Source organism: Hyla sarda, chromosome 1 (genome assembly GCF_029499605.1).
Source record: "Hyla sarda isolate aHylSar1 chromosome 1, aHylSar1.hap1, whole genome shotgun sequence".
Lineage (NCBI taxonomy): Eukaryota > Metazoa > Chordata > Amphibia > Anura > Hylidae > Hyla > Hyla sarda.
In genome coordinates this window covers 184,751,019-184,765,909 of record NC_079189.1, presented here as the reverse complement: position 1 = coordinate 184,765,909, position 14,891 = coordinate 184,751,019, and the positions used below count along the sequence as shown (strand labels likewise).

General features: G+C 44.5%; 3 non-coding genes across 3 annotated transcripts; all 3 read left to right on the top strand.

The window, feature by feature from the left end:
• Positions 1 to 5,734: 5,734 nt before the first annotated feature.
• On the top strand, positions 5,735 to 5,806 carry TRNAC-GCA (transfer RNA cysteine (anticodon GCA)). Its single transcript has one exon. It is a non-coding gene; the product is annotated as a tRNA-Cys (tRNA).
• A 5,524-nt stretch (positions 5,807 to 11,330) lies between these two features.
• TRNAC-GCA (transfer RNA cysteine (anticodon GCA)) lies at positions 11,331 to 11,402 on the top strand. The gene has a single exon. It is a non-coding gene; the product is annotated as a tRNA-Cys (tRNA).
• Positions 11,403 to 13,453: 2,051 nt separating this feature from the next.
• Positions 13,454 to 13,525, top strand: TRNAC-GCA (transfer RNA cysteine (anticodon GCA)). The gene has a single exon. It is a non-coding gene; the product is annotated as a tRNA-Cys (tRNA).
• Positions 13,526 to 14,891: the final 1,366 nt, after the last annotated feature.

Sequence of the window (14,891 nt, the reverse complement as noted above, 5' to 3'; positions counted from 1 at the left end):
TATGTAACTTACAAATCTGTTTAACTTTTTGGCACCTGTTGTTTTGACAAAAAGAGAAAATGCACAAAGGGGGGCTCGGACCTCAGACCGAGCTACTTCTTAGGCTTGCTATATCTACAATTGGAGCCCCCCTCTCTTTTTGGAATGCAGGGCACGCAGATGATAAGTACTGGAACGATTGAGAGCTTTAAATGTATGTAACTTACAAATCTGTATAACTTTTTGACACCAGTTGATTTAAAAAAATAATTTTTTCCCACCTGTTCAGATACATTTGACTGGAACAGTACAGGCAAGCCGAAGAGCTAGTTCGGACTTAGGTTCGAATCCCCCCCTCTGTGGGTTTACACTGGAAAGCTTTGTGTTGCGGGGGTATAACTCAGTGGTAGAGCATTTGACTGCAGATCAAGAGGTCCTTGGTTCAAATCCGAGTGCCCCCTAACACACATTTTTTTTGCTTTACAACTTAACCATATCCCACAAATGTAATTTCTTGCAGAAAATCGCCTCATCCAGTCAATGAGCAGCCTCCCTGGAGCGCAGAGGTTCAAGAGGTCCTTGGTTCAAATCCAAGTGCCTGCTAAGGCTGGGTCCACACTACGTTTTCTCCCATACGGGAGCGAATACGGCAGGAGGGAGCTAAAACCTCGCGCTCCCGTATGTGACCGTATGCGCTCCCGTATGCCATTCACTTCAATAAGCCGACCGGAGTGAAACGTTCGGTCCGGTCGGCTCATTTTTGCGCCGTATGCGCTTTTACAACCGGACCTAAAACTGTGGTCAACCACGGTTTTAGGTCCGGTTGTAAAAGCGCATACGGCGCAAAAATGAGCCGACCGGACCGAACGTTTCACTCCGGTCGGCTCATTGAAGTGAATGGCATACGGGAGCGCATACGGTCACATACGGGAGCGCGAGGTTTTAGCTCCCTCCTGCCGTATGCGCTCCCGTATGGGACAAAACGTAGTGTGAACCCAGCCTAATGCATAATTTTTTCTTTACAGCTCAACCATATCTCATGTATGTAGTTTATTGCAAAAAATTTGCAATGTTGAGGTACAGATATTGCTAATTTTTTAGCAATAGCTCAGTGGTGGAGCATTGTGGTCAGGCAGAAAAGAACTATAGAACTTCTAAGGTTCAAATCTCCCCCACCCCCCCAAAACCCTCTCCTCTCTTCCTCTGTGCAGTTACTCTGTGTGCCAAAACAGGACAAGACCTTGGTCTCTGCATTTTGTTGCCAAGCAGCTCCCATGGCATTGTGGTTAGAGCTGCTGCCTTGGAGCGCAGAGATTGTGAGTTCGAATCCTGTGAAGATCCTGATGATGGAAGATGTTAAATGAGATTGATTGTGAGAACCTGGGATGACTGGAGGATTGGAGAGCCATGGATGATGGGACTGAAAGATATCGATGGATTGACTGAGTCAAGCGGATGTCAAGGAGAGCAGATTGGAGAGCAGTGGGACTGGAGGAGATCGATGGACTGAGGAGAGGAGGCTTTCAAGGTAAGTGGTCAGAGAGTGTTGTGGGGCATTGTGGACGGTGATCCACTAGAATGGAGGATTCTAGGTTGTGGATCTACCAAAAGTGGTGTTGTGTCTGTTTAAGCATGTGGGATGTTGAAAATAAAAAGGTGGGGGTTTTTATTTGCTTTTTTTTTTTATACCAATAAAATGGTCTCCCCTTCTACCAATCACCATTGCCTTCACTCCAACTACCACCACCCACTCACACCCCAACTACTTTCTTCCTCAGCACCTTCCTCCCCACCCACCCACATCACATCCACTTCTCCATCACCTTCTGGATGCCCAACCATCAACCACTTCACACACACACACACACACACACACACTTACCTTAACATCCACCAATTTCTCACTCCATCACCATGCTCTGCTGCCAGCCTCAGGGTCTTCACAGGTTTTGAACTCACAACCTCTTTGCTCCAAGGCAGCAGCTCTAACCACTAGACCATGAAAGCTACCTGGAAAATAACAGCGATGACAGTGGTCTTGGCCTGTTTTGACAAAATGAGAAAATGCACAAAGGGGGGCTCGGACCTCAGACCGAGCTACTTCTTAGGCTTGCTATATCTACAATCCGAGCCCCCCTCTCTTTTTGGCACGCAGGGCACGCAGATGATAAGTACTGGAATGATTGAGAGCTTTAAATGTATGTAACTTGATACTGGAGGAACATATTGATATAGTTGGGGTCACTGAGACATGGCTGGACTCCTCGCATGACTGGGCGGTTAATCTGCAGGGGTTTACATTGTTTCGCAAGGATAGAATGAACAGAAAAGGTGGTGGAGTCTGTCTGTATGTAAGAAGTGGTATGAAAGTCAGTGTGAACGATGCCATAGTGTGTGATGATTCTGAGGATGTGGAATCATTGTGGGTAGAATTACAAAAGAAGGGAAATACTGAAAAAATAGTATTTGGTGTAATCTACAGACCCCCCAATATCACTGAAGAGATAGAAGTTCGGCTTCATAAACAAATAGAGAGGGCCGCCCGGGCAGGTACAGTGGTAATAATGGGAGATTTTAACTATCCAGATATAGATTGGGGTCCGGGGTTGGCTAAAACTACAAAGGGGCGACAATTCCTAAATTTATTGCAGGATAATTTTATGGGCCAGTTTGTGGAGGACCCAACAAGAAGTGATGCCTTGTTGGATCTGATCATTTCCAACAATGCAGAGCTGGTTGGTAATGTAACTGTGCGGGAAAACCTTGGTAATAGCGACCACAATATAGTTACTTTTGACTTAAAATGTAGAAAACAAAGACAGGCGGGGAAGGCAAAAACATATAACTTTAAAAAGGCAAATTTCCCTGGGCTGAGGGCTGCACTACAGGACATAGACTGGGGGGATGTGTTGTCAAATACTGATACAGAAGGTAAATGGGACATCTTTAAATCAACTCTAAATAACTATATAGCTAAATATATACCAAAGGGGAACAAATATAAACGATTAAAACTAAATCCTACATGGCTGACACATGATGTTAAAAGAGCAATAAACAACAAAAAAATAGCCTTCAAAAAATACAAATCTGATGGGTCAGCGATAACATTTAAACAGTACAAGGAGCTTAATAAAATCTGTAAAAATGTAATAAAAACAGCAAAAATTCAAAATGAGAGACAGGTGGCCAAAGAAAGCAAAACTAATCCTAAATATTTTTTTAGATATATTAATGCAAAAAAAACAAGGACAGAGCATGTAGGACCCCTTAATAATGATAATGGGGAGGTTGTCACAGGCGATCAAGAGAAGGCGGAGCTACTGAATGGGTTCTTTAGTTCTGTATACACTATGGAAGAAGGAGCTGACATTGGCCAGGTCAGTGCTGGTAACACATCATGTAATGTACTGAACTGGCTTAATGTAGAGATGGTACAAGGTAAGTTAAGTGATATAAATGTAAGCAAATCCCCAGGACCGGATGGACTACACCCAAGAGTTCTTAGAGAGGTAAGTTCAGTAATATCTGTACCCCTGTTCATGATATTTAGAGATTCTCTGGTGTCTGGTATTGTGCCAAGGGACTGGCGCAAGGCGAATGTGGTACCAATCTTCAAAAAGGGCTCTAGGTCTTCCCCAGGAAACTATAGACCGGTAAGTTTAACGTGCATTGTGGGTAAATTGTTTGAAGGACTTATAAGGGATTACATACAGGAATACATAGGGGATAATTGTATTATAAGTGATAGCCAGCATGGGTTTACTAAGGATAGAAGTTGTCAAACCAATCTAATTTGCTTTTATGAAGAGGTGAGTAGAAGCCTTGACAGAGGAATGGCTGTGGATATAGTGTTTCTGGATTTTGCTAAAGCGTTTGATACTGTCCCTCATAGACGTCTGACAGGTAAGTTAAGGTCTTTGGGTTTGGAAATTTTAGTTTGCAACTGGATTGAACACTGGCTCATGGATCGTACCCAGAGAGTGGTGGTCAATGATTCGTACTCTGATTGGTCCCCGGTTATTAGTGGTGTACCCCAAGGTTCAGTACTGGGACCGCTGTTGTTTAATTTATTTATCAATGATATAGAGGATGGTATTAACAGCTCTGTTTCTATCTTTGCAGATGACACCAAGCTTTGTAGCACGGTACAGTCTATAGAGGATGTGCATAAGTTACAAGATGACTTGGATAGACTAAGTGTCTGGGCATCCACTTGGCAAATGAGGTTCAATGTGGATAAATGAAAAGTTATGCATCTGGGTACTAATAACCTGCATGCATCGTATGTCTTAGGGGGGATTAAACTGTCAGAGTCACTGGTAGAGAAGGATCTGGGTGTACTTGTAGATCACAGACTACAGAATAGCATGCAATGTCAGGCTGCTGCTTCCAAAGCCGGCAGGATATTGTCATGTATCAAAAGAGGCATGGACTCAAGGGACAGGGACATAATACTCCCCCTTTATAAATCATTGGTACGGCCTTACCTGGAATATGCTGTTCAGTTTTGGGCACCTGTCCATAAAAGGGACACTGCGGAGTTGGAAAGGGTGCAGAGACGCGCGGCTAAACTAATATGGGGCATGGAACATCTTAGCTATGAGGAGCGATTAAAGGAGTTACAATTGTTTAGTCTTGAGAAGAGACGTTTAAGGGGGGATATGATAAACGGATATAAGTATACTAATGGCCCATACAAAAAATATGGAGAAAAACTGTTCCAGGTTAAAGCCCCCCAAAGGACGAGGGGGCACTCCCTCCGTCTGGAGAAGAAAAAGTTTAGTCTCAAGGGGCGACACGCCTTCTTTACCGTGAGGACTGTGAATTTATGGAACGGTCTACCTCAGTAACTGGTCACAGCAGGAACAATTAACAGCTTTAAAACAGGATTAGATACATTCCTAAAACAAAATAAGATTAATGCTTATGAAGAAGTATAAAATCTCATCCCTTCCCCAATATCGCGCCACACCCCTACCCCTTAATTCCCTGGTTGAACTTGATGGACATATGTCTTTTTTCGACCGTACTAACTATGTAACTATGTAACTTACAAACCTGTATAACTTTTTGGCACCAGTTGTTTTGACAAAAAGAGAAAATGCACAAAGGGAGGCTCGGACCTAACAAACCTGTATAACTTTTTGGCACCAGTTGTTTTGACAAAAAGAGAAAATGCACAAAGGGGGGCTCCAACCTAAGACCAAGCTACTTCTTAGGCTTGCTATATCTACAATTGGAGCCCCCCACTTTTTTGGCACGCAGGGCACGCAGATGATAAGTACTGGAACGATTGAAAGCTTTAAATGTATGTAACTTACAAATCTGTATAACTTTTTGGCACCTGTTGTTTTGACACAAAGAGAAAATGCACAAAGGGGGGGCTCGAACCTAACAAACCTGTTTTCCTTTTTTGGCACCAGTTGTTTTGACAAAAAGAGAAAATGCACAAAGGGGGGCTCAAACCTAAGACCAAGCTACTTCTTAGGCTTGCTATATCTACAATTGGAGCCCCCTCTCTTTTTGGCACGCAGGGCACGCAGATGATAAGTACTGGAACGATTGAGAGCTTTAAATGTATGTAACTTACAAATCTGTATAACTTTTTGACACCAGTTGATTTAAAAAAATAATTTGTTCCCACCTGTTCAGATACATTTGACTGGAACAGTACAGGCAAGCCGAAGAGCTAGTTCGGACTTAGGTTCGAATCCCCCCCTCTGTGCGTTTACACTAGAAAGCTTTGTGTTGCGGGGGTATAGCTCAGTGGTAGAGCATTTGACTGCAGATCAAGAGGTCCTTGGTCCAAATCCGAGTGCCCCCTAACACACATTTTTTTGCTTTACAACTTAACCATATCCCACAAATGTAGTTTCTTGCAGAAAATCGCCTCATCCGGTCAATGAGCAGCCACCCTGGAGCGCAGAGGTTCAAGAGGTCCTTGGTTCAAATCCAAGTGCCTGCTAATGCATAATTTTTTCTTTACAGCTCAACCATATCTCATGTATGTAGTTTATTGCAAAAAATTTGCAATGTTGAGGTACAGACATTGCTAATTTTTTAGCAATAGCTCAGTGGTGGAGCATTGTGGTCAGGCAGAAAAGAACTATAGAACTTCTAAGGTTCAAATCTCCCCCCCCCCTCAAAACCTTCTCCTCCCTTCCTCTGTGCAGTTACTCTGTGTGCCAAAACAGGACAAGACCTTGGTCTCTGCATTTTTTGTTGCCAAGCAGCTCCCATGGCATTGTGGTTAGAGCTGCTGCCTTGGAGCGCAGAGGTTGTGAGTTCGAATCCTGTGAAAACCCTGATGATGGAAGATGTTAAATGAGAATGATCGTGAGAACCTTGGATGACTGGAGGATTGGAGAGCCATGGATCATGGGACTAAAAGATATCGATGGATGGACTGAGTCAAGGAGAGCAGATTGGAGAGCAGTGGGACTGGAGGAGAGCGATGGACTGAGGAGAGGAGGCTTTCAAGGTAAGTGGTCAGAGAGTGTTGTGGGGCATTGTGGACGGTGATCCACTAGAATGGAGGATTCTAGGTTGTGGATCTACCAAAAGTGGTGTTGTGTCTGTTGTGGGATGTTGAAAATAAAAAGGTGGGGGTTTTTATTTATACCAATAAAATGGTCTCCCCTTCTACCAATCACCATTGCCTCCAGCCCTTCACTCCAACTACCACCACCACTCACTCACACCCCAACAACCTTCTTCCTCAGCACCTTCCTCCCCACCCACATCACATCCACTTCTCCATCACCTTCTGGATGCCCAACCATCAACCACTTCACACACACACACTTACCTTAACATTCACCGATTTCTCACTCCATCACCATGCTCTGCTGCCAGCCTCAGGGTCTTCACAGGATTTGAACTCACAACCTCTTTGCTCCAAGGCAGCAGCTCTAACCACTAGACCATGAAAGCTACATGGAAACTGGCAACGATGACAGTGGTCTTGGCCTGTTTTGACAAAATGAGAAAATGCACAAAGGGGGGCTCGGACCTCAGACCGAGCTACTTCTTAGGCTTGCTATATCTACAATCCGAGCCCCCCTCTTTTTTGGCACGCAGGGCACGCAGATGATAAGTACTGGAATGATTGAGAGCTTTAAATGTATGTAACTTACAAACCTGTATAACTTTTTGGTACCAGTTGTTTTGACAAAAAGAGAAAATGCACAAAGGGAGGCTCGGACCTAACAAACCTGTATAACTTTTTGGCACCAGTTGTTTTGACAAAAAGAGAAAATGCACAAAGGGGCGCTCAGACCTCAGACCAAGCTACTTCTTAGGCTTGCTATATCTACAATTGGAGCCCCCCTCTCTTTTTGGCACGCAGGGCACGCAGATGACAAGTACTGGAACGATTGAGAGCTTTAAATGTATGTAACTTACAAATCTGTATAACTTTTTGGCACCTGTTGTTTTGACAAAAAGAGAAAATGCACAAAGGGGGGGCTCGAACCTAACAAACCTGTATAACTTTTTGGCACCAGTTGTTTTGACAAAAAGAGAAAATGCACAAAGGGGGGCTCAAACCTAAGACCAAGCTACTTCTTAGGCTTGCTATATCTACAATTGGAGTCCCCCTCTCTTTTTGGCACGCAGGGCACGCAGATGATAAGTATTGGAACGATTGAGAGCTTTAAATGTATGTAACTTACAAATCTGTATAACTTTTTGGCACCTGTTGTTTTGACAAAAAGAGAAAATGCACAAAGGGGGGGCTCGAACCTAACAAACCTGTATAACTTTTTGGCACCAGTTGTTTTGACAAAAAGAGAAAATGCACAAAGGGGGGCTCAAACCTAAGACCAAGCTACTTCTTAGGCTTGCTATATCTACAATTGGAGTCCCCCTCTCTTTTTGGCACGCAGGGCACGCAGATGATAAGTATTGGAACGATTGAGAGCTTTAAATGTATGTAACTTACAAATCTGTATAACTTTTTGACACCAGTTGATTTAAAAAAATATTTTTTTCCCACCTGTTCAGATACATTTGACTGGAACAGTACAGGCAAGCCGAAGAGCTAGTTCGGACTTAGGTTCGAATCCCCCCCTCTGTGCGTTTACACTGGAAAGCTTTGTGTTGCGGGGGTATAGCTCAGTTGTAGAGCATTTGACTGCAGAACAAGAGGTCCTTGGTTCAAATCCGAGTGCCCCCTAACAAAAATTTTTTTGCTTTACAACTTAACCATATCCCACAAATTTCTTGCAGAAAATCGCCTCATCCAGTCAATGAGCAGCCACCCTGGAGCGCAGAGGTTCAAGAGGTCCTTGGTTCAAATCCAAGTGCCTGCTAATGCATAATTTTTTCTTTACAGCTCAACCATATCTCATGTATGTAGTTTATTGCAAAAAATTTGCAATGTTGAGGTACAGATATTGCTAATTTTTTAGCAATAGCTCAGTGGTGGAGCATTGTGGTCAGGCAGAAAAGAACTATAGAACTTCTAAGGTTCAAATCTCCCCCCCCCCCCCTCAAAACCCTCTCCTCTCTTCCTCTGTGCAGTTACTCTGTGTGCCAAAACAGGACAAGACCTTGGTCTCTGCATTTTGTTGCCAAGCAGCTCCCAAGGCATTGTGGTTAGAGCTGCTGCCTTGGGGTGCAGAGGTTGTGAGTTCGAATCCTGTGAAGATCCTGATGATGGAAGATGTTAAATGAGATTGATCGTGAGAACCTGGGATGACTGGAGGATTGGAGAGCCATGGATCATGGGACTGAAAGATATCGATGGATGGACTGAGTCAAGCGGATGTCAAGGAGAGCAGATTGGAGAGCAGTGGGACTGGAGGAGATCGATGGACTGAGAGGAGGCTTTCAAGGTAAGTGGTCAGAGAGTGTTGTGGGGCATTGTGGTCGGTGATCCACTAGAATGGAGGATTCTAGGTTGTGGATCTACCAAAAGTGGTGTTGAAGCATGTGGGATGTTGAAAATAAAAAGATGGTGGTTTTTATTTGCTTTTTTTTTATACCAATAAAATGGTCTCCCCTTCTACCAATCACCATTGCCTCCAGCCCTTCACTCCAACTACCACCACCACCACTCACTCACACCCCAACAACCTTCTTCCTCAGCACCTTCCTCCCCACCCACATCACATCCACTTCTCCATCATCCTCTGGATGCCCAACCATCAACCACTTCACACACACACACACACTTACCTTAACATCCACCGATTTCTCACTCCATCACCATGCTCTGCTGCCAGCCTCAGGGTCTTCACAGGATTTGAACTGACAACCTCTTTGCTCCAAAGCAGCAGCTCTAACCACTAGACCATGAAAGCTACCTGGAAACTGGCAACGATGACAGTGGTCTTGGCCTGTTGTGACAAAATGAGAAAATGCACAAAGGGGGGCTCGGACCTCAGACCGAGCTACTTCTTAGGCTTGCTATATCTACAATCCGAGCCCCCCTCTTTTTTGGCACGCAGGGCACGCAGATGATAAGTACTGGAACGATTGAGAGCTTTAAATGTATGTAACTTACAAACCTGTATAACTTTTTTGTATAACACACTTATCTTAACATCCACCGATTTCTCACTCCATCACCATGCTCTGCTGCCAGCCTCAGGGTCTTCACAGGATTTGAACTCACAACCTCTTTGCTCCAAGGCAGCAGCTCTAATCTCCCCCCCCCCCTTCAAAACCCTCTCCTCCCTTCCTCTGTGCAGTTACTCTGTGTGCCAAAACAGGACAAGACCTTGGTCTCTGCATTTTGTTGCCAAGCAGCTCCCATGGCATTGTGGTTAGAGCTGCTGCCTTGGAGTGCAGAGGTTGTGAGTTCGAATCCTGTGAAGACCCTGATGATGGAAGATGTTAAATGAGATTGATCGTGAGAACCTGGGATGACTGGAGGATTGGAGAGCCATGGATCATGCGACTGAAAGATATCGATGGATGGACTGAGTCAAGCGGATGTCAAGGAGAGCAGTGGGACTGGAGGAGATCGATGGACTGAGGAGAGGAGGCTTTCAAGGTAAGTGGTCAGAGAGTGTTGTGGGGCATTGTGGACGGTGATCCACTAGAATGGAGGATTCTAGGTTGTGGATCTACCAAAAGTGGTGTTGTGTCTGTTGTGGGATGTTGAAAATGAGAAGGTGGGGGGTTTTATTTGCTTTTTTATTTATACCAATAAAATGGTCTCCCCTTCTACCAATCACCATTGCCTCCTTCACTGCAACTACCACCACCACTCACTAACACCCCAACTACCTTCCTCCCCACCCACATCACATCACATCCACTTCTCCATCACCTTCTGGATGTCCAACCATCAACCACTTCACACACACACTTACCTTAACATCCACTGATTTCTCACTCCATCACCTTGCTCTGCTGCCAGCCTCAGGGTTTTCAGAGGATTCAAACTCACAACCTCTTTGCTTCAATGCAGCAGCTCTAACCACTAGGCCATGAAAGCTACCTGGAAACTGGCAACGATGACAGTGGTCTTGGCTTGTTTTGACAAAATGAGAAAATGCACAAAGGGGGGCTCGGACCTCAGACCGAGCTACTTCTTAGGCTTGCTATATCTACCACCCGAGCCCCCCTCTCTTTTTGGCACGCAGGGCACGCAGATGACAAGTACTGGAATGATTGAGAGCTTTAAATGTATGTAACTTACAAACCTGTATAACTTTTTGGCACCAGTTGTTTTGACAAAAAGAGAAAATGCACAAAGGGAGGCTCGGACCTAACAAACCTGTATAACTTTTTGGCACCAGTTGTTTTGACAAAAAGAGAAAATGCACAAAGGGGGGCTCGGACCTCAGACCGAGCTACTTCTTAGGCTTGCTATATCTACAATCCGAGCCCCCCTCTCTTTTTGGCACACAGGGCACGCAGATGATAAGTATTGGAATGATTGAGAGCTTTAAATGTATGTAACTTACAAACCTGTATAACTTTTTGGCACCAGTTGTTTTGACAAAAAGAGAAAATGCACAAAGGGAGGCTCGGACCTAACAAACCTGTATAACTTTTTGGCACCAGTTGTTTTGACAAAAAGAGAAAATGCACAAAGGGGGGCTCAGACCTCAGACCAAGCTACTTCTTAGGCTTGCTATATCTACAATTGGAGCCCCCCTCTCTTTTTGGCACGCAGGGCACGCAGATGATAAGTACTGGAACGATTGAGAGCTTTAAATGTATGTAACTTACAAATCTGTATAACTTTTTGACAACAGTTTATTTAAAAAAATAATTTTTTCCCACCTGTTCAGATACATTTGACTGGAACAGTACAGGCAAGCCGAAGAGCTAGTTCGGACTTATGTTTGAATCCCCCATCTGTGCGTTTACACTGGAAAGCTTTGTGTTGCGGGGGTATAGCTCAGTGGTAGAGCATTTGACTGCAGATCAAGAGGTCCTTGGTTCAAATCCGAGTGCCCCCTAGCACAAATTTTTTTGCTTTACAACTTAACCATATCCCACAAATGTAGTTTCTTGCAGAAAATCACTTCATCCGGTCAATGAGCAGCCACCCTGGAGCGCAGAGGTTCAAGAGGTCCGTGGTTCAAATCCTAGTGCCTGCTAATGCATAATTTTTTCTTTACAGCTCAACCATATCTCATGTATGTAGTTTATTGCAAAAAAATTGCAATGTTGAGGTAAAGACATTGTTATTTTTTTAGCAATAGCTCAGTGGTGGAGCATTGTGGTCAGGCAGAAAAGAACTATAGAACTTCTAAGGTTCAAATCTCCCCACCCCCTCAAAACCCTCTCCTCCCTTCCTCTGTGCAGTTACTCTGTGTGCCAAAACAGGACAAGACCTTGGTCTCTGCATTTTGTTGCCAAGCAGCTCCCATGGCATTGTGGTTAGAGCTGCTGCCTTGGAGCGCAGAGGTTGTGAGTTTGAATCCTGTGAAGACCCTGATGATGGAAGATGTTAAATGAGATTGATTGTGAGAACCTGGGATGATTGGAGAGCCATGGATCATGGGACTGAAAGATATCGATGGATGGACTGAGTCAAGCGAATGTCAAGGAGAGCTGATTGGAGAGCAGTGGGACTGGAGGAGATTGATGGACTTAGGAGAGGAGGCTTTCAAGGTAAGTGGTCAGAGAGTGTTGTGGGGCATTGTGGACGGTGATCCATTAGAATGGAGGATTCTAGGTTGTGGATCTACCAAAAGTGGTGTTGTGTCTGTTGAAGCATGTGGGATGTTGAAAATAAAAAGATGGTGGTTTTTATTTGCTTTTTTTTTTATACCAATAAAATGGTCTCCCCTTCTACCAATCACCATTGCCTCCAGCCCTTCACTCCAACTACCACCACCACCACCACCACCACCACCACTCACTCACACCCCAACTACCTTCTTCCTCAGCACCTTCCTCCCCACCCACATCACATCCACTTCTCCATCACCTTCTCGATGCCCAACCATCAACCACTTCACACACACACACACTTACCTTAACATCCACCGATTTCTCACTCCATCACCATGCTCTGCTGCCAGCCTCAGGGTCTTCACAGGATTTGTACTCACAACCTCTTTGCTCCAAGGCAGCAGCTCTAACCACTAGACCATGAAAGCTACCTGGAAAATAACAGCGATGACAGTGGTCTTGGCCTGTTTTGACAAAATGAGAAAATGCACAAAGGGGGGCTCGGACCTCAGACCGAGCTACTTCTTAGGCTTGCTATATCTACAATCCGAGCACCCCTCTTTTTTGGCACGCAGGGCACGCAGATGATAAGTACTGGAATGATTGAGAGCTTTAAATGTATGTAACTTACAAACCTGTATAACTTTTTGGCACCAGTTGTTTTGACAAAAAGAGAAAATGCACAAAGGGAGGCTCGGACCTAACAAACCTGTATAACTTTTTGGCACCAGTTGTTTTGACAAAAAGAGAAAATGCACAAAGGGGCACTCAGACCTCAGACCAAGCTACTTCTTAGGCTTGCTATATCTACAATTGGAGCCCCCCTCTCTTTTTGGCACGCAGGGCACGCAGATGATAAGTACTGGAACGATTGAGAGCTTTAAATGTATGTAACTTACAAATCTGTATAACTTTTTGGCACCTGTTGTTTTGACAAAAAGAGAAAATGCACAAAGGGGGGGCTCGAACCTAACAAACCTGTATAACTTTTTGGCACCAGTTGTTTTGACAAAAAGAGAAAATGCACAAAGGGGGGCTCAAACCTAAGACCAAGCTACTTCTTAGGCTTGCTATATCTACAATTGGAGCCCCCCTCTCTTTTTGGCACGCAGGGCACGCAGATGATAAGTATTGGAACGATTGAGAGCTTTAAATGTATGTAACTTACAAATCTGTATAACTTTTTGACACCAGTTGATTTAAAAAAATATTTTTTTCCCACCTGTTCAGATACATTTGACTGGAACAGTACAGGCAAGCCGAAGAGCTAGTTCGGACTTAGGTTCGAATCCCCCCCTCTGTGCGTTTACACTGGAAAGCTTTGTGTTGCGGGGGTATAGCTCAGTAGTAGAGCATTTGACTGCAGATCAAGAGGTCCTTGGTTCAAATCCGAGTGCCCCCTAACACACATTTTTTTGCTTTACAACTTAACCATATCCCACAAATGTAATTTCTTGCAGAAAATCGCCTCATCCAGTCAATGAGCAGCCACCCTGGAGCACAGAGGTTCAAGAGGTCCTTGGTTCAAATCCAAGTGCCTGCTAATGCATAATGTTTTCTTTACAGCTCAACCATATCTCATGTATGTAGTTTATTGCAAAAAATTTGCAATGTTGAGGTACAGATATTGCTAATTTTTTAGCAATAGCTCAGTGGTGGAGCATTGTGGTCAGGCAGAAAAGAACTATAGAACTTCTAAGGTTCAAATCTCCCCCCCCCCCCTCAAAACCTCTCCTCTCTTCCTCTGTGCAGTTACTCTGTGTGCCAAAACAGGACAAGACCTTGGTCTCTGCATTTTGTTGCCAAGCAGCTCCCATGGCATTGTGGTTAGAGCTGCTGCCTTGGAGCGCAGAGGTTGTGAGTTCGAATCCTGTGAAGATCCTGATGATGGAAGATGTTAAATGAGATTGATTGTGAGAACCTGGGATGACTGGAGGATTGGAGAGCCATGGATCATGGGACTGAAAGATATCGATGGATGGACTGAGTCAAGTGGATGTCAAGGAGAGCAGATTGGAGAGCAGTGGGACTGGAGGAGATCGATGGACTGAGGAGAGGAGGCTTTCAAGGTAAGTGGTCAGAGAGTGTTGTGGGGCATTGTGGTCGGTGATCCACTAGAATGGAGGATTCTAGGTTGTGGATCTACCAAAAGTGGTGTTGAAGCATGTGGGATGTTGAAAATAAAAAGATGGCGGTTTTTATTTGCTTTTTCTTTATACCAATAAAATGGTCTCCCCTTCTACCAATCACCATTGCCTCCAGCCCTTTACTCCAACTACCACCACCACCACTCACTCACACCCCAACAACCTTCTTCCTCAGCACCTTCCTCCCCACCCACATCACATCCACTTCTCCATCACCTTCTGGATGCCCAACCATCAACCACTTCACACACACACACATACCTTAACATCCACCGATTTCTCACTCCATCACCATGCTCTGCTGCCAGCCTCAGGATCTTCACAGGATTTGAACTCACAACCTCTTTGCTCCAAGGCAGCAGCTCTAACCACTAGACCATGAAAACTACCTGAAAACTAGCAACGATGACAGTGGTCTTGGCCTGTTTTGACAAAATGAGAAAATGCACAAAGGGGGGCTCGGACCTCAGACCGAGCTACTTCTTAGGCTTGCTATATCTACAATCCGAGCCCCCCTCTTTTTTGGCACGAGTGCCCCTTAACACACATTTTTTTGCTTTACAACTTAACCATATCCCACAAATGTAATTTCTTGCAGAAAATCGCCTCATCCAGTCAATG